At 36.4% G+C, this 20,057-nt stretch overlaps 1 protein-coding gene across 1 annotated transcript in view; it reads left to right on the plus strand.

Annotated features, from left to right (window-relative positions):
• The window catches only part of BMP6 (bone morphogenetic protein 6), a 222,597-nt gene that overhangs the window by 159,554 nt on the left and 42,986 nt on the right, over positions 1-20,057 (plus strand). The gene's annotated exons all lie outside the window — the stretch shown is intronic.

The raw sequence follows: 20,057 nt of genomic DNA on the forward strand, positions 1-20,057 counted from the left end.
TCTGAAATAAAAATTCTTCAAATTTTGTTACTAAGGGTTTCCTATATATCATGGACAAACTTCTCCTGTAGAATTTTAGAATTTTAGTCCATTGGATCTTACCTGACCTTCCTCACAAGATTCAAAGGACTTAGGGTTGGAAGGGATCTTATTAGAAGCAAAATCCAGCACATTTATTTTACAAATAAGTAGATTAAAGCTAAAATAGGTTAGAGGTTTTGCCCACTTACAGCTAAGTGAGTGAAAGTATTTAGTAAATGGTTATTATGAGCTAAGTACTAGCCGAAGTTCAGGGAAAATACAAAATCAAGACAGTCCCTGCCGTCAAGGAACTTATATTCTAACTGGGGAAGAATACACATATATGGAAGGTATAGTTAAGTGCGGGTGGCAGAAGGTATACACACATAGAGTTCTGGGATGTCTGAGAAGTAGTGTAGTAACCTGGTTTTAAGCAAGAAAAGATGAAAGCTCACTTATCAGAGCTCTGGATCCCGCAGGTGGAAGTCCAAGTTCTAGTGGGGAGGCAGAGGAAGACCAGGATGCAGGAAGCATAGTTTGAGGATTGCCATAAAGAAAAGAAAATAATGTACTCTACTAAAGAAAACCATGTATGTCAGGCTTATCAATTTTTAGCTAGATGCAACATAAATCTGTTTCATCATTTTTTTCTTCAGATTGCTTAGGATGGAGAAGACAACTTTTATTTAGACAACTAGTAAAAGGTTAGGTAATGAAATAATAGACACTATTTACAAATCATTCTCTTCTACTTGAATTTAATTATCCTTTTTTATTCGAAGCCATTAAAGAAATGAAAGGGGCAACTAAGTGATTCAGTGGATGGAGTACTGGGCCACTTCAACCCTGTTTGCCTTAGTTTCCTCATCTGTAAAAAATGAACTGGAGAAGGAAATGTCAGATCACTCCGGTGTTTTTTGTCAGGAAAACCCAAATGTGGTCAGGAAGGATCAGACATGACTGTATAATGACAAACCTCTCTAGACCTTAGTTTCCTTAGTTATAAAAATGAGGGTATTGAACTGTATGATCTCTTAAGGTCCTTTTCAGATTTAAAATTCTGTGATTTTATGGTTTTTTTCTGACTACCTGCTGTCTACATGCAATTATATCACATTGCCCAAATGCATCATCCCTTATTCTTTTCCTTATGACTCCATTACAGTAACCCAAGCATGCACAAAGAATAGGTGGATTGTATTCTGGAAATAAGCATACTATGTCACTTTCTCAGAACCAAATCCAATGGCTCTTTTTTAGTTCTCATTCTGCTTAAAGTCTTTTTCTGTAGCAATTAAAATTGCTGACCCACTCCCTCCTTTGGAATAAATGCATTGTCTACTAAAAATCTGGAGTCAAAAACCTATATTCCAACCTTAACTCTGCTCACACATAATATCTATATAATATATATAACTATAATATATTAAATATGTATGTAACATAATTATATAAAATGTCTATATAATTATCAGTCAATAAATATTTAATAAACATTGGGTGCCCACCATGTGCCAGGCACTGTGCTAAGTACTGGGAAAACAAAGAATGGCAAAAAATAGTCACTTCTTTCAAGGAGCTCACAGCCTAGTAAATCTGTCAGGTCTGTTGTTCTATGTTTCTTTCATTCAGTTGTTTTTCAGTGGTGTGGGACCATTTATCTTCCCATTTGGAGTTTTCTCGGTAAAGATACTGGAATGGTTTGCTATTTCCCTTCATCAGCTCATTTGACACATGAGGAAACTGAGGCAAACAGGGTTAAGTAATTTGCCCAGGGGCACACAGCTATTAAGTATCTGAGTCTGAGGCCAGATTTGAACTCAGAAAGATGAGTATTTCTGACTGCGTGCCTGGCACTCTATGCACAGCACCATCTAGATGCCCTAGGTGAGGTTCAGTGACTACAAATCCAAAGCCCACCTTCTACAAGAGACCTTTCTCAGTTTCCCCCATTGCTTGTGCCTTCCTCCTGAGTTTACCTTTCATTTATCCTCTGTATATCTTATAGGTACACATTTGGTTTGAATGTTGTTTCTAGAATTTAAATTCTGAGAAGGCAAGGATGTTGCTTTTAGGGGCAGCTGAATGGTGCATTGGATAAAGTCTGGGCCTGGAATCAGGAAGACCTGAGGTGAAGTCTAGCCTCAAATACTTACTAGCTGTGTGACCTCAGGCAGGTTACAACCTCTGTTTGCCCTAGTTTCCTCACCTATAAATTGTCACAACCTAAGGTGGTTGTGAGGATCTGATGAAATAATACTTATAAAGTGTTTTGGACAGTGCCTCGTATGTAATAGGTGCCGTATAAATGCCTTTTCCTTTTCTTTTCCTTCCCTTTCTGCCTTTGTTTGTATCCCCAGGACTTAGAATAATGTCTGATACGTAGTCAGTGCTAATAATGCTTGTTGACTGACACAGGTGGTGTATGAACTCTTATTCAGATGAAGTACTCCATAAATAAACAATTCTTTACTAATGTTCTTTTCAGGACTTCAATTAGATGATTTGATTGGAATCACCTTGTCAGTCAATTACCAATCATATAATCAATCGCTGAATTCACTTTTCAAGAGAGAAGCTTTGCAGTTGCAAAAGTCAGTGGTCAGTGGCCTTTGAAGACTCTAAAAAGTTTTCAAGCTCTACAATTTGTTTAAATATATTGTTTTCTTGCCTGGTAGAAAATGGCTCAAAGTTATACTCAGAAAGCGCTAATATTGGGGGTCCTGTTTATGGCTTTTTTCCTGTCTTTTCCTTTCTTCCTCTTTTTTTCTTTTTCAAGAGCAGCCAGCACAACATTTGTAAGGTTTATGCAGAACTACAGCCAACAAAAAACAGCTGCTTTGTTCTTAAAATGGTCATCTTATACCTCCTTGGGGCCAGAAGCAAGTTTGGAAAGTAATATAAAAGCCTCTGTTGTCCCACCCTTTGATGATACTCTGCTACAGAAAAGCTTGGAGCTTCCCTGGATTCTAGGACAGGAGCTTCTGACTTTTTTGTGTGCATGGGAGAGGGAGAATTACATGCTTGTGTGTAGTTCTAAATTGTAAGAGGGGAGAGGATTTTCTTCTGTTATCTCTTCTAGGCCAGGAAGTTCTGGGCCAAGAGCCGAGGCATCCCACTGTCTCCAAGAGTTCTTCCAAAAGGTTGTCCAACTCTAACTCCAGGGCTCTTCCCTTGGTGTGGAAGGGTTTGATCTTCCCACCTGCAACATCTTGGGGTGTCTTGGCTGAAAACTACTGAGAGGGTTGTGAGGAAATCTATTTTGTTTTTTCATCTTTGTTTAACTTATATTTGTGGCATTTGATGGATTAAATGTGCTTAGCATATGTTTGGTTTTGCTGCAAAAAAGTCTGCCTTCTTTAAAAAGAAAAAAGAAAATTCAGGTTGTAAAGTGCTGAGTCACATACCCAGCTGGGACAGATGGAATGACATCATGGGGTCTCTAGTATAAAATGCAGATCAGAAATCCTGATTAGAAAAGGCTGGGGTAGGTTGTGCTACAAATTAATGGAAGTTATCATTGTAAAAGCTAGTTGTTTTAGGACATAAGCTTTACACTAGGTGAACTTAAGTCATGTACCCAGATATGGGTATTCATGATAACAGGGAAATGTTATGGTGGTGTTTAACCCTTTAATAATTTAAGATCTGAGACAATACATTGGCATAGAGAAGACCAAAAGGTTTGAAAAGGTATAAAGGCGTCTATGTAGGGATGTGCTGAAGACAGCACAGACCAACTCTGGAAAGACAATTGTTCATTTTCAGTGTGAACATTTATACTTCATAAATCAGCAAATGTTAGAAATCAGGTCTTGATTTAATTGTTTTGATTGCCTAGACTTAAGAAAGTGATGCAAAAAATGTCAATAATGCAGATTAAACTTAAAAAATGTCAGGCATACTTTTTTTCCAGGAGAGCCAGTTTTATAAATTTTTATTTATCTTATTTTTAATTTATGGAATAAAACAAGCATTTCTGTAACATAGTATAATTTTTTAAAAAGATGATTGCACGTGAAACTGCAAATCTGTCATGTACAACTTGCCATTTCTTTTAAATGTGTTACAAATTTATCATGTAAATTTCTATTTTTTCCATCCTCCCTCTACCCTCCCAGTTAGTTGTTGAACATTTACTTGTATGTTACCTGCCTATACATAAGATTTGGATAAATAATTGTAATAATTAGAATTATAAGTGTATCATAAGACTTGGAAAACTAGAAAGTATCTTGAATGCCAGTGACTCTTATTTTCCCATTTTACAGGTAAGAAAGTAGAGACACTAAAAGGTCATGACTTGCACAAGGTCATATGGGTAGTAATTAGAGGAGCTGGTATTCCAACCTAAATTTAACTCTGTTCTGATCTTCCTCCTTCACAGTTAAGTATAGTAGAGTTTACTTTTTGTACTTTGAAATGACTTTTCTTTTAATGGTATTGTGCTTTTCTCACATTTAAAAGTCAATTGATACCATTTTATAATTATATTTCTTTAGGAAAACACTGGTATAGAGTAATGTAACTCAATTCACTTTATTTTGTTTAGATTTTTTTCCCCATTGCCAAAGAATACACAATAACTGCTGTCTATTTGCTAATAACCAAAGGCAATATCGTCAATTGCCTAGTGGCAGGATTGGTTAACGGCTGCATGTTACCTTTTTGTGATTTCCTACAAGTATCTTCTTGATGAAGAAAATGGCTCTAAGTCTATGACCTTATGAGTTTCTCTAACACTTTGTTTCTTAAAATATTGACTGATTGACAATATGATTTCATTTCTTCTAGGAATTCCAGTAGACCTTGTTGGCAGGTTGTATTTTTATTTTGAGGTTTTGCATGTCTGTGTTGTAGAGTTATTATCTTTCTGTGGGGTTATGCCTTGGGCATCCCTGACTCCATAAAAACTCTTGTATCACAAATGTCTTTTTTATTTGTTTGCTCATTTTTTTTGAACTATATTTTCTCGGGATTTTGTGTGAAAGTCAAACTCTGATCAATTCCAGAGGGTACACTGGGACCTTGCTTGGTCGTGTTTTTTATTCTCTTGGTTCTTGCTGCTGATTTCTCTGTATGTTGAATGTTTTAATCTTCAGTGGTCTCAGGGGTGGCTCCTGTCAGACTTCTGCAAACTTTCAGCCATCTCCAAATTGTCTAATCTAGGGAAAATCTGTTCATTTTCCTCCTGATCTGAGCTTTTGCAGGCTCCTAACCCCAGTTTTGTAACACAAACCTCAAGCCTTCCCCTGGTTAGAATTGCTGGCCCTAGCTCTTATCATCCAGTTAGAAAGATCTATCTGCTGCAAATGATAGGACTGCCCTTACTCATCATGTATCTGAGCTCCCTGTCCTTGCTGTTTAACTGCAAATTCTAGCTTAGGCCTAGGAGCGGAATCCAAGATCTTGCTCTGAGATCATAGCCTGGGTCACCTTTGTTGGCTTATTACTGCTTCCTGACCCATGTACAACTTCAGGCCTAGGCTACGTGCTCCTGATCCTTGCCTGGTACACAGCCTCATCCCCCTTCCAAGCTGGATCCCCGAGGGTCTTTGCAGGCCCTAGCACAGTCTTTGTGCTACAAGGACTTATCTATGTGGGTGATCCCAGCTTGGAACTCTTTCTCCAATATTTGTGGGTCTCTAGATATCTCCTTACATGATCTAGTCTGGAAATTGTGATTTCCCACTCAAGGAACTCACAATCTAATGGTGGAATGTGCTGTCCACACCTTCTCTCACCACATTTTTTTCTTTGTAAAAAGGATAAAAGGCAAAGAAAAGAAGAAAATAGAAGAGAAGAGGGAGGAGAGAAATACCCAATAAAGATCATCACTGAACTTTCATGGAATGAATTAACTCACAACACATAAGAGGATAGCAGAAAGGATTAAAAAGAGACATGATCAGTGGGGGAATTTGATTTACTTGATTATACATATTTGTTAAAGGATTTTGTTTTTCTTCTTTTCAACTGGGGAAGGAGAAACCCCACCGAAATGAGAAGAAAACAATAAGAAAATCAGAAGGAGTTGCAAACAAGTAGGACAGCTTTGAAAATTATTTGTTCAATATATTATATACTTACAAAGAAAAAGCAATCTCTACCTAAGAGATTCATAGATTTATGAACAATCCCCTTCTTCTGTTCTACAGTTTAAATGGAAATGCTAATTTTATTTAGTACTTAAGTTCAGAAGTTTTTTTAAAAAATTAAATAAAGAAATACAGTTGAATTTGTGAGAATCAGAATGGCTGGCTCCCTTCTCAGATCACGTCTCTGCTGTGGGCAGAGTCACATTATAAAGTATATAAGAACCAGGACAAATCACACTGTGTGATTTATACCCCTTCAATGATTTTATACAGGTGAAATCAGGTTAAAATGAATATTAAGGAGGGCCTTAACAAGAGGTCACGAAAGGGCAACACATAACCCAAGGGATGTCACTGCTCAGTTGCCAGTCATGTAGCAACCACAGGACCTGCCCACAGTGTGGGGCTTCCATTAATTGCCCTAATTTGCCCTATCCTACACTGAGCCGTGGTTGTAGGTTTTGGCAGTGTTTAGTCTACTGCAGGCGGTATTTCAATGGACTGCTTTCATAGCTCTTAATGCTTGTTGACAGTCAACCCATGAAGTTAAGGTTAAACTGCCTGAAGAGAATAGTATACTGTGTTAGCATCAGTGTCAGAGATGGTTGGTTTGGTTCTGGGCTTGTCCCAGAAACGAGGGTATGGAGATGAAGTAGGCTAAGCCAAAGAGAATTACCCTGGAGTAGCTGAAGACTATCAAAGTGTTTTGGAACAAATCAAATCAAGAGGGAAGTGAACAGATTTTGCCCTAGATCAGACAACTTAGAGAGCTACTGTTCTCTTTTAAAGAGGCAGCATTGTATGGTGGGGGAAAACACTGGACTTGTAGTAGGAATCTTTGCTGTGGTGGTCATACATCTCTTCTTTCCTTTTGCCTCACCAGGTAGCTAAATTCTCAGCCACTACCAAATTTGAGATATTGAGTGTATTAGAAAGACCTCTAATAAGTTCAAAGCTCAGATTAGCCAGTAAATTGTATGGTCTTAGGTCCCTTGACTTTGCTAGGTCTTAATTTTCTCATCTGTATATATAGAAGAGTTCATCTGGTGAGCCATTTCAACTTGCTAAAATTATATGCTGGATAGGTGTGAATATCCTCATCAGTCATACCATCTTGATAGGGATCTATCAAAGGATTTTGGGACTTTGATTATACATTCCATAAGTTTCAACATATCTTTGAACACTGATAGGAAAAAATTGCATCTTTAATTTTACTAACTTCTAAAATTTAGCATTTCCTTCAGTTATTTAAAATTATTTAAAAACATTCTGAAAAACAATATGACACAAAAAATGGATAAAGCAAGCTCCTTTGCTTTAGATGTGATCATGCTAATGTCATTCCTGTGACAAGTGAAACCTATAGACATGTAGGCATTCCTTGGAGAAGTCAATAATGAGTTTGATAGAAGGTTTTCTTCTGTGTCCAAAGGCAGCAAGAAATATCATTTCATGAGATTGTTAGTTATCTTATATTTCAGTGCTCATAAAGATCACTGAAGAAAACTACATTTCATATATCAACATCTATTACAGTGAATTAAGAAATAGAGAAATTTTATGCAGAAGTCAATAAGACTCTCAAAACTAAATCAACATATACTGTAATACTCAGTTGTTTCAATGGAAAAATAGGCATGGGAAAGTTAGCCACAATGTTTTGTTATTTGGCTCATGAGCAGTAAGTAGAATGGGTCAAAGGCAGTATCTCCAGCCCAGCTATATGCTTCAAAGTTTTGGAACCAAGAAATCTCCTTAAAAAAACTTTACTTTAAAAAAAACAAGCATTTTATTGAAATTTAATATTGAACAGCAGTATATCCATCTAAGCTCTAAAAACTATTTATCTTAAGTATATTTATTTCAACCCATTAAGTTTTACATAATCTTTGTAGACACTCTCTCTAGGTCCCTGTCAGTATTTGTCCATTCTCATTTACTTTTTCTTTTATAAGGTCATATGTACTCTTCTAGTTCTGGGTGTTGTTTTTTTTCAACATTATTTCATGAAAGTCTTTCCACATTTCTTTGTTTTTCATGCTTTTCTTAATGTTAACTTAATATTCCCTTACATTAATGGGCCACAAATTGTATAGCCTTTCACATATGATTAGACATTTTGTTGCTTCCGGTTTTTTGCAATTATGTATAACTGCTATGAAAATTTTTCAATAGGTAACTCTTCTTTATAATAACACTTTTAGACTATATTGCCAACAATGGAATTTATTAGGTAAGAGGACACAATAATTTTTGTAATTTTATTACATGCTGGCAGGTTGCACACCAAAAAGATTCTACAGATTTGTAATTCTATCAATCAGGAATGAATGCTTATTTCTATTTCTCCATAAATCTACCACTGTTGAATTTCTTTGCTTTTAATTATTTTTTTTTTGCCAATTTCATGGTTTGAGGTAGTATACCAATGTTGTTTTAATGTATGTCATTAATTATTTGTGAGGCTACTTTTTTAAAAAAATTGTAAATATTTTTAAGTTTTCAACATTGATTTCCACAAAATTTTGAGTTCCAAATTTTCTCCCCATCTCTTCCCTCCCCCCACCCCAAAATACCTTGCATTCTGATTGCCCCTTCCACCAATGTGCCCTCCCTTCTAACACCCCTCCTTTCCCTTATCCCTGTCTTCTCTCTTGTCCTGTAGGGCAAGATAAATTTCTATACCCCATTACCTGTATTTCTTATTTCCCAGTTGTATGCAAAAACAAATCTCAACATTTGTTCCTAAAACTTTGAGTTCCAACTTTTCTTCCTCCCTCCCTCCCCACCCATCCCCACTGAGAAGACAAGCAATTCAATATAGGCTATGTATGTGTAGTTTTGCAAATGACTTCCATAATAGTCTTGCTGTGTAAGACTAACTATATTTCCCTCCATCCCATCCTGCCCCCCATTTCTTCCATTCTCTCTTTTGACCTTGTCTCTCCCTAAGAGTGTTTACTTCTAATTTCTCCCTCCTCCCATTTGCCCTCCCTTCCATCACCGCCCCCCCCAGCCTGCTTCTCCCCTTCTCCCCTACTTTCCTGTAGTGTAAGATAGATTTTCGTACCAAATTGAGTGTGCATGTTATTCCTTCCTTGAGTCAAATGTGATGAGAGTAAGCTTCACATTTTCCCTCTCATCTCCCCCCTTTTCCCCTCCATTGGAAAAGCTTTTTCTTGCCTCTTCTATGAAATAATTTGCCCCATTCCATTTCTCCCTTTCTCCTCCCAATATATTCCTCTTTCACCCTTACTTTTGTTTTTTTAGATATGATCCCTTCCTATTCAACTCACCCTATGCTCTCTGTCTCTATCTCTACATATGTGTGTGTGTGTGTTCGTGTGTAAAATTCCTCCAACTACCTAGATACTGAGAAAAGTTTCAAGAGTTACAAATATTATCTGTCCGTGTAGGAATGTAAACAGTTCAACTTTAGTAAGTCCCTTGTGATTTCTCTTTCCTGTTTACCTTTTCATGCTTCTCTTGATTCTTGTGTTTGAAAGTCAAATTTTCTTTTCAGCTCTGGTCTTTTCATCAAGAATGCTTGAAAGTTTTCTATTTCATTGAATGACTATTTTTTACCCTGAAGTATTATACTCAGTTTTGCTGGGTAGGTGATCTTGGTTTTAATCCTAGTTCCTTTGACTTCTGGAATATCCTGTTCTATGCCCTTTGATCCCTTAATGTTGAAGTTGCTAGATCTTGTGTTGTCCTGATTGTATTTCCACAATACTTGAATTGTTTCTTTCTAGCAGCTTGCAATATTTTATCCTTGACCTGAAAACTCTGGAATTTGGCTACAATATTCCTAGGAGTTTCTCTTCTTGGGTCTCTTTCAGGAGGTGATCTGTGGATTCTTTCAATATTTATTTTGCCCTCTGGTTCTAGAATATCGGGGCAGTTTTCCTTGATAATTTCATGAAAGATGATGTCTAGGCTCTTTTTTTGATCATAACTTTCAGGCAGTCCCATCATTTTTAAATTGTCTTTCCTGGATCTATTTTCTAGGTCACTTGTTTTTCCAGTGAGATATTTCACATTATCTTCCATTTTTTCATTCTTGTGGTTTTGTTTTGTAATTTCTTGGTTTCTCATAAAGTCATTAGCTTCCATCTGTTCCATTCTAATTTTGAAATAACTATTTTCTTCAGTGAGCTTTTGAACCTCCTTTTTCATTTGGCTAATTCTGCTTTTGAAAGCATTCTTCTCCTCATTTTTTTGGACCTCTTTTTCCAATTGAGTTAGCCTATTTTTCAAGGTGTTATTTTCTTCAGCATTTTTTTGAGTTTTCTTTTATTAAGCTGTTGACTTGCTTTTCATGATTTTCTTGCATCACTCTCATTTTTCTTCCCAATTTTTCCTCCACCTCTGTTACTTGATTTTTAAAATCCTTTTGAGCTCTTCCATGGCCTGGGACCATTGCATATTTGGTTTGGATGCAGAACGCTTGACTTTTATATCTTCCCCTGATGATAAACATTGTTCTTCCTGATCTGAAAGGATGGGAGAGAATACTTGTTCACCAAGAAAGTAACCTTCTATAGTCTTATTTTTTTCCCCTTTTTTGGGTTTTTTCCCAACCAGTTACTTGACTTTTGGGTCCTTTGTCAAGAGTAGGGTATACTCTGGGGACCTGTGTGTTCTCAGTTCCTCCAAGGCAGCACAATCAAGAGAGAGGAGTTTACTCCTCAGGGGCCTCCAGCTCCGCCACCCCCAAGACTGAGATTCAGATCTGCTGCTCATTTCCTCCAGGGGCTTTAAGCTGAGTGCTCCCACAATGGACCCTGGCTGCTGCCTTGGCCACCACCTGGGGCCAGGGCTAGGGGCAGACCCTGCTCCCTTCTTGCTCTGGTTGAAAAAGCCTTCTCACTGACCTTTGGTGCCAGTGGGTTAAGGGATCTGCGAACTGCCACTGCTGCAGGTGATTCCAGCCCTGAAGCCACCTACTCTGGTCCTGCTCCTCCTAGTGCTGCGCAGCCAAGGCTGGGCTGGGCTCGGCTTCGCATCCAATGTGATAACCTTCCCTGTCAGCCTTCCAGGTTACCCTGGGCTGAAATCTCCTCCACTCCGTTGTTCTGTGGCTTCTGCTGCTCTAGAGTTTGTTGAGAGTCTTTCTTCACAGGTATTTTATGGGCTGTGGGGGAAGAGCTAGAGTATGTGCATCTTTCTACTCCATCATCTTGTCTCCCCCCCGAGGTTACTTTTTAAATGGTGTTATGAAAATATGTTTCTTCTTTTGAAAATTGCCTGCTTATATCCTTTGATCAGTTTGTCCATTGTGGACTGGGAGTTGCTATTGTACATTTTTAGTAGATTCTTATGTAGGTTAGATGTCAAGTTTTCATCACTTATTTGCCATAAATATTTTTTTTCCTAAATTACTTTTTACCTTTCTCATCTAAAGGAATCTTCTCCTGTATTACTTTTGTTTCCTTAAGAACTCTAAACCTGGCTTCTCTGTCTTTTTTTCTATCATTACCTTTCTTCCTCTGTTTCAAGGACAGAATCCCCACCTGGGATTTCTGGTTTTAATTCCTTGTCCCCAATGGGCCTACAGCCTCTATCCCTTAGGAGTAGACTAGACTCCTCCCCCTCCCCTTCCCCCTTCTACTGATCCTCCACTACCTCCCATCTTGATAATTTCCTTCTCCTTCTGCAGTTCTTGGTTTAGGGGAAGGTTAGTTGGCATCTAATTGTTCAAATAGGTCAGGGATATGCAACCTTTTCATACTTAATTATTTTCAAGCTTTTTTCCATTCAGATAGGGTTCATAGGATCATAGATTTAGAGCTAGAGGAGACCAGAGAGATTATCTAGTCCAGGCCCTTATAGCTTAAGGATAATGAAACTGAGACTGTTATATGCCCAAGATCACACAGGCATTAAGGGGCAGAGCCAGGATTTGAATGCAGGTCCTCCGGCTCTAAACCCAATGTTCTTTCAAGACTTTTTGTAGCTTAAATTTCTGTATAAAAATGAGCTACTGTTGCTGCTGATATCGTATAGGATTCAGGAATTTATTCATTTGTGGAGCTTTCCAAAATACTTCCTCATGAAAGTTGAGAGTGTCCTATAATTTGGCTCAGGTAATGACATTCATATGAAATGGGTCAGCTGCCATCTCATGCAGTTGTTCCAAAATAATTTTTCCCATCAGATCTATAACTTGGAGTTTTTAGATGCAGAGTAGTTATTACAATGCATACCCACACAAGTCCCATGATAAAGTGCTGCCTCAGTTGAGAGGCGGAATAACATCGTCTCATTATTATAAAGTTTCCACAAGAGAGGATGCTTAATGGTGGATGGAAAGCAAAATGGATCTGGGGAGAGGTTCATTCCAGTTTGCCCTATGGTAGCTTCCTAACTTTTTAAAAACAGAATTTTATTTCATTTCAAGGTCCACATTTGCTTCATTATATCACATTATCCTCTTTTCCATAGTCCCATGAGAAAGCAAGCAGAAGAAAATCTATTACAAATAGATAATAGTCATACAAAACAAATCCTGACATTGGCAATATCCCAAAAAATACCTCAACTTCCACTCTAAATGCATCATTTATCTATCTGCAGGTGGGTAGAATGTTTCCTCATGAATCCTCAGGGGCTATGGTTGGTCATTTTGTTGATCATAATTCCTAAGTCTTTAAAAAGTTGCTTGTCTTTACAATGCTAGGCCTCCTCAGTCTTCTCTGAAATTGTCTGTTTCATCATTTCTTATGGGCCAATAATATTACATTACATTCATATCACCACAGTTTGTTTAGCCATTTCCCAATAAAATACTCCCTGAATTTCACATTTTTGGCTACCAGAAAAAGAGGTGCTAAAAATATTTTTGTACAGACAGATTCTTTTCCTCTTTCTTTGATTTTTTTGTGCCATATACTTCTACTAGATGGAATAGCTAGGTCAAAGCATATGCATAGCTCAAAATTGCTTTTCAGAATGACTATACCAGTTCACAGTTCCACCAACAGTGGATATATCAGCTTTTCCACAGCCCCTCAATATTTGTCATGTTCCTCTTTTGTCATTTTGCCAATATGATTGGTGTGAAGTGGAACCTCAAAATTGCTTTAATTTGTATTTTATAATTACTAGGTTAGAGCATTTTATATTGAATTTTTTCATATGATTATTGATAGCTTAGGTATCTTTCTTTGAAAATTTCCTGTCTATATCCTTTGGTCATTTATCCATGAGGGAATGGCTCTTAGTCTTAAAAATTTGAATTAATTCCATATATATCTTGGAAATGATACCTTTATCAGAGGATCTTGCTGCAAAGGTTCCTTGCCCCCATTTCCTGCTTCTCTTCTAATTTTAGCTGCATCTATTTGTATAAAAACTTTTTAATTTTATGTAATCAAAATTGCCCAGTTTACCTCCTACTGCCCTATCTCTTGTTTAGTCATATACTCGTCCCCTATCCACAGATCTGACAACTAATTTCTTCCATGCTCCTCTAATTTCTTTATATACCTATTTATAGGTCGTCTTTGTTATATGGTATGAGATGTTGGTCTGTCTATATCTAGTATCTGCTGGACAGATTTCTAATTTTCCCACCAGTTTTTATCTAATAGTGAGTTATCACTCTCATAACTGGGATCTCTGGGTCTATCAAACACTAGGCTACTGTGTACATTTGCTTCTTTACCTTGTGTGACTAATCCACTCCACTGATCAACCTCACTGTTTATTGTTCAGTACCAAATTGATTTAATGATTATGGCTTTGTATCATAGTTAAATATCAGGTATTTCAAGGTCCCCTTCCTTTCTACTTTTCTTTTTCATTCATTCTCTTAAAATTCTTAACCTTTTGTTTCTCCAGATGGATCCTTGGTAGTTTGGTGTAGCACTGAATAAGTAAATTAATTTAGGTAGTATTTTTATTAGATTGGCTTTACCTACCTGTGAACACTTGATATTTCTCCAATTATTTAGACTTGTCTTTGTTTTTTATAATGTTTTATAACTGTGTTCATATAGTTCCTTGTGTATCTTTGCAGATAGACTCAAGTATTTTATGTTACCATTGTTTTAAGTGGAATTTCTCTTTTTATCTCTTCCTACTGGATTTTTGTTGGTAATATGCAGAGATGCTGATATGAGTGACTTTATTTTATATCCTATAATTTTGCTGAAGTTATTGTTTCAGTTAGATTTTTAGTTGACTCTTGAGGGTTCTCTAAGTAAGCCATTGCAGTATTCTCAAAAAGTGATCATTTTGTTTCCTTTCTATTTACAGTTGCTTGTTTGATTTTTTTCTCTTGTCTTATTGCAATAGCTACTATTTCTAGCACTCTACTAAATAGTAATAGTGATAATGGATATCTTTGCTTTATCCATAATCGTATTGGGAAGGCCTCTAATTTATCCTGATTACACATTTTGCTAGCTCTTGGTTCAAGATAGATACTACATATCAAATTAAGGAAAGCTCGTTTTATTCCTATGCCTTCTAGTATTTTTTACGGAAATGATTGTTGTATCTTACCAAAAGCTTTTTCTGCATCATTGATATACTTATATGATTTTTGTTATTAGTATGGTCAATTATGTTTTTTGTTTTCCTAATTTTGAACCATCTCTGCATTCTTGGTATAAATCTAGCCTGGTTAGAGTATATAATTTTTGTGATATGTTGCTATGGTCTCCTTGATAATAATTTATTTTAAAATTTTGCATCAATAATCTGGACAGCATACTAAAAAGCAGAGATATCACCTTGCCAACAAAGGTCCATATAGCCAAAGCTATGGTTTTTCCAGTAGTATTGTGTGTCTGTGAGAGTAGGACTCTAAGGAAAGCTGAGTGCTACAGAAGTGATGCTTTTAAATTGTGGTGGTGAAGACTTTTGAGTCCCTTCAACAGCAAGGAGATCTAGTCAGTCAATAATTAAAGAAATTGATTCCAACTACTCGTTGAAGGGACAGATCCTGAGGTTGAAGTTTAAATACTTTGGCCACACAATGAGAAGACAAAACTCAATAGAAAAGACCCTGATATTGGGAAGGACTGAAGGCCAAAGGTGAAGGTGATGGCAGAAGATAAGATGGATGGATGGTGTCATGGAAACAATGAACATGAGCTTAGACAGACTTCAGGAGATAGTGGAGGATAGAAGGGCCTGGCATGCTATGAGTCCCTGGGGTCATGAAGAGTCAGACACAATTGAACAAATGAACAACATTCATTACTGACATTGGTCTATTGTTTTCTTTCTCTGTTTTGACTCTCCTTTTAAACATCAATACTACATTTGTGCCATAAAAGGAATTAAGTAGGACCCCTTCTTTTCCTATTTTTTCAAATAATTTATGTAATGTTAATATTAATTGTTCTTTAAATGTTTGTAGAATTTTCTTGCAAATCCATCTGGACCCAGGATTTTTCTTTGGAAATTAACTTATGAATTGTTCAGTTTCTTTTTCTAAGATAAATTATTTAAATATTCTATTTCCTATTATGATAATCTGGGAGATTTTAATTTTTATAAATATTCATGCATTTCACTTAGGTTGTCAGTTTTATCAACAAAATTGGGTGAAATAGGTCCTGATAATTTTTTTTATTTCTTTTTCATTGGTTGTGAATTACAATTTTCATTTTTTACCCTGATAATTCACTTTTCTCCTTTCTTTTCTTAAATAAAGTTTACTAATGGCTTATCTACTTTACACCTTCTACTTTTATTAATTCAATGAAGTTTTTTTCTTTCAATTTTCTTAATCTCTTCTTTGACTTTCAGGATTCTTATTTTGGTGTTTATTTGGGATTTTAAAAAATTTGTTTGGTAAGAAAACCAAAAATGAGAAAATTAAAAACTGTAAAGTTTTTTTAGTTGCATACTCACTTCATTGATCTGATTTCTCTTTTTTATTAATGAAAGATTTTAGAGATATAAATTTTCTCCTACGTACTGCTCTGGCTATATCGCAATAATTTTAGTATGTTGTCATGTTGTCTTTATCTTTAATGAAATTATTGATTCTATGATTTGTCCTTTGACCTTTACATTCTTTAGCTCTAAGTTATTTAGTCTCCAATTAATTTTTAATCTTTACCTCAAAGACTTTTTGTTGGATATAATTTTATTAGATTATGGTCTATAAAAGATACATTTAATATTTCTGATTTTCTGCATTTGTAAAATCTTTAAGCAGTATATCCAGCCATACCTATTTGTTTGTTTTTTGGTTGTTGTTTTTTTACTTCTGACTTTCACAGAATTGACTCCCAGGGACTCCTGTAATTTCTTCTTTAGTCTGCTTTGTACTATTTGGCTCACTCAGTCAGTTTACATGAACTCAGGCAAGTCATTTAACTCTTCTCTGTTTTATATTCTTGTCCCTAAAATAAGGAGAGTAACTCTCATCCACTGCTCAGGTTATTTATATTTTAATTAGCTAATCTTTTGTCCCCCAGTGTGGCATAAATTCCTTAAACTCAGAACAATCTACCTGGAATCTTAATGATATTACAAAAATGTAGAAGATAGCTTTGCTTAGTATAGCCATTCCCTATAAGATAGGATAAAACAAAAGAGGGTGGTGTAGTTGCAGGGTTAAATTACTAAAAATAATTTCATACACTAAACATAGTGCTAGTTTTTCCTGGGGAGATTCAGGGTGTGGTGGGGAGTTGAGGGGGCACCACTTCTTGTGGAACTGCTTTCCCACGAGGGAAACATTTAAGGAGAAAAGAAAATAGGTTTTATTTCTGAAAACCATGCTCTATGTGTATTATTCATTCCCAGAAATAGGTTACTTTCTTTGTCTTAGTGCATCTTTCCTTGGCAATATGTCAAGCTTTCTGGGAGGCAGCGATCTGTAATGATAATGTTATTTTTGAAGTGTCATTAAAAAATTATCTCAACTGACATTACTCATTTGCTCAAGTAGAGTGACTATTTCCACAAGAATATGAGGATATTGGGATAATGAATAATAAATAAAGATGGCTTATAATTATAGTGGAATCACATAATCTCAGAGCGTGTACCTTCTAGTGTGTAGCAATATTGAGATTCCTCTCTATGATATACCTAATAAGTGATTATCTATCCATCATTTGAAGACATCTATTGAAGGATAATAGAGCTTGTAACTGCTTCCCCAGGTAGCTCATTTCATTTTAAATACCTCTAACTGTTAGAAAGTTTTTTTTCCCTTTATATTTAGCTACAATCTTATTCTTCTTCAATTCCTCCATACTGTTTCTTGCCTCTGGGATCAGAGAGAACAAGTTTAAACTACCCCTTGCCCCTCTACCCTCTTCAGGTCACATCTGGAATATTGTGTTTCTTTATAATAATATGAATTTCAGGCAGTACACTGATAAACTGTCTAGCATACAGAAGAGATCAATCTTCTGATTGGGAAGAGTATAGAATTCGTAATATATTAGGATCAGTTTAAGGAACTAAGTATATTTAGCCTAAGGAGGAGAAAATATGGGGCAAGGGTAAAAGGGGCATAATAGCTGTTTTCTTGCGTTTGAAAGGCAATAACCTGGAAGAAGGATTCAACTGAAACCTCTCACTATGTTTTAGATTCTGTGTTTCTTGTTTGGGATCATTCATTACATAGTTCATGACTGGTGTCCCTATCCTGCTATCTATTGCAACACCATGCAAGAAACACATGAATACAATAGTAAAAAAGTTAAGACATAAAGAAATATATTGAATAGAATCAAACATTTTAAAACGTCCCCTGTACCCACATACAATTATATGTAATTTCCAATACTTCCCCATGTGGGAAAATGGGATTGAAAGTTCTAGTGGTGAGGAGGTGGGGAAAGATCTATTGGAAGGTTGGAAATGATCTCATTTTTTTATGGGAAAGTAGGGTAAGGAAGCTGGTAATCAGACTCATGCCTCCTCTGAGCATATTCCTAGTAGCCAGCATAGGGACTGGCTGAACTTCTTGGGCAAAGTGGAATTCTGTAATGGGTCTTGAAGACCAATAGGGACTCCTCACTATTCTGCCAGGGTTCTTTTTGGTCTCTTCTTTCTTTGAAAGCTATATCAGGACTACTTTGTATATATGTCTCAAGTTTGGTCTTCCTTTACACAGATATCTATAAATTAGCTAGAGCTTTTAATTCTCGGAGGCAAAGTTGATCTTATATGTATCATTGAGGGATGGATGAGTTAATACCTGTGGTTCATGAAGGGTAAAACTTACTGGATATCATGTGAGGACAGCCAGGAACCAAATGTAGGCAAAACATGGCGGATACCACTTCGGTGAAGATTAGTGGAGAACAAACAGAAGTTGTATTGCCATCAGAGTATATTTATACAGTAAAAAAGAAGGAATGGGTAAGTATTGGAGGAAACAGATCATAAGCCTGGCCCAGACAACATGTAGTCTTCATGGGGAGCTTCAGTTGTCTACACATCTGCTGTAACTCTCTCTGCCAAAACCAGAGTAGCTTATAATTTCTTGACTTGCCTTAATGATAGTTTCATCTTTCAGTGCTAGAGACATCACCTTCGAAGGCAGAAGAACCAGTGTAGGTTGTTTTCTGTGAAAACAAACAAGATCTTATACAAAGATCCTAGGCAAAAAATAGGGGAAAAGGGAGTGATTGTTAATAATTGGTTGTCTTTCTTTTAGCTTTTCATTTTTTACCTTAGCAATAAACCCAGTGGAAATAAACATTTATTTAGTTCTGGTATTCTGTAGTCTTTGTATGTGAGAATATCTGTCCTAGGATAAACTACTGTGTATGGCATTAAAACCCTTCACCGTCTGATTCTGGCCTGTCTTAACAGACTTAGTTCATGTTACACTCCCTTATGCCTTCTACCTTCTACCTTCTAGACAAACTGGTCTACTTACTATGCTCTAACACAACATTGCCTCTTTTCCCTCTGTTCTCTTGGATAGTGGCTTCCCATGGTTATACAGTATTGCTTTCCCATGTTCGCTCTCAGAATTCCTTGCTTTCTCCAAAGTTCAGCTCAGGTGCCCATTTTTACACAAGGCCTTTCCTGATTCTCCCAGTTATTTATCTTCTCTCTCTGAAATTATTTTGTACATAGTTAGTATGTAGATTGTAAGTAGTTCGTATAGTAGTATGTAGATTGTAAGCTTCTTAAGGTCATAGCACCTTGGACATTTGTTGTTGTTCAGTCATTTCAGTCATGTCTGACCCTTCATGGCCTCATTTAGAGTTTCTTGGCAAAGATACTAGAGTGGTTTGCCATTTTCTTCTGCAGCAAATTTTACAGATGAGGAACTGAGGCAAACTAGGGTTAAGTGACTTGCCCAGGTCACACAGCTAGGAGGTGTTTGAGGCCAGATTTGAACTCAGAAAGAGAAGTCTTCTTGACTTCAGGTCTATCACTCTATTTAGTGTACCACCTAGATGATCCGTCCTTGCATACAGCAGGTACTTAATAGATATTTATTGAACTGAATCAAAAAAGGAAAATTATGTCTTGGATGTGATTCTCCCCAAAGAGGAATAACTTGCTGATAGAGTGGAAATGGCAGTAAGTGACCATTTTATCTTAGAATTTGGGGAAGAGGCAAGGAAATCTGGAAATAATTTTACAAACAGCCTATGTTTGGGGAAAACAGATTTCAAAAGGTTCAGAAAAAGGACAGGTAAGATTCCATGACCTAAAATTTCATAAGGGACATAAACTGAGAAGATAATGGGAATCTCTCAGGAATGAAATTCTTAGGACACACAAAGAAAGCGTTTTGGTGAGAAGAAACTTGAGGAGTTGTCTAAAGAGACTGATATGGCTACAAAGAGAAATCATTGAGCAATTTAGATTTTTAAAAGACTTTTGCAGGTTGTCAAAGGAACAGATAATGAATACAAAACGATGGCAAAATTCTGTAAGAATAGTGTCAGGAGTGCTAAAACTCAAGAAAGATTACGGTTTTAAAAATAA

The sequence above is a fragment of the Notamacropus eugenii genome, chromosome 4 (assembly GCF_028372415.1).
Source record: "Notamacropus eugenii isolate mMacEug1 chromosome 4, mMacEug1.pri_v2, whole genome shotgun sequence".
NCBI classification, from domain to species: Eukaryota; Metazoa; Chordata; class Mammalia; order Diprotodontia; family Macropodidae; genus Notamacropus; species Notamacropus eugenii.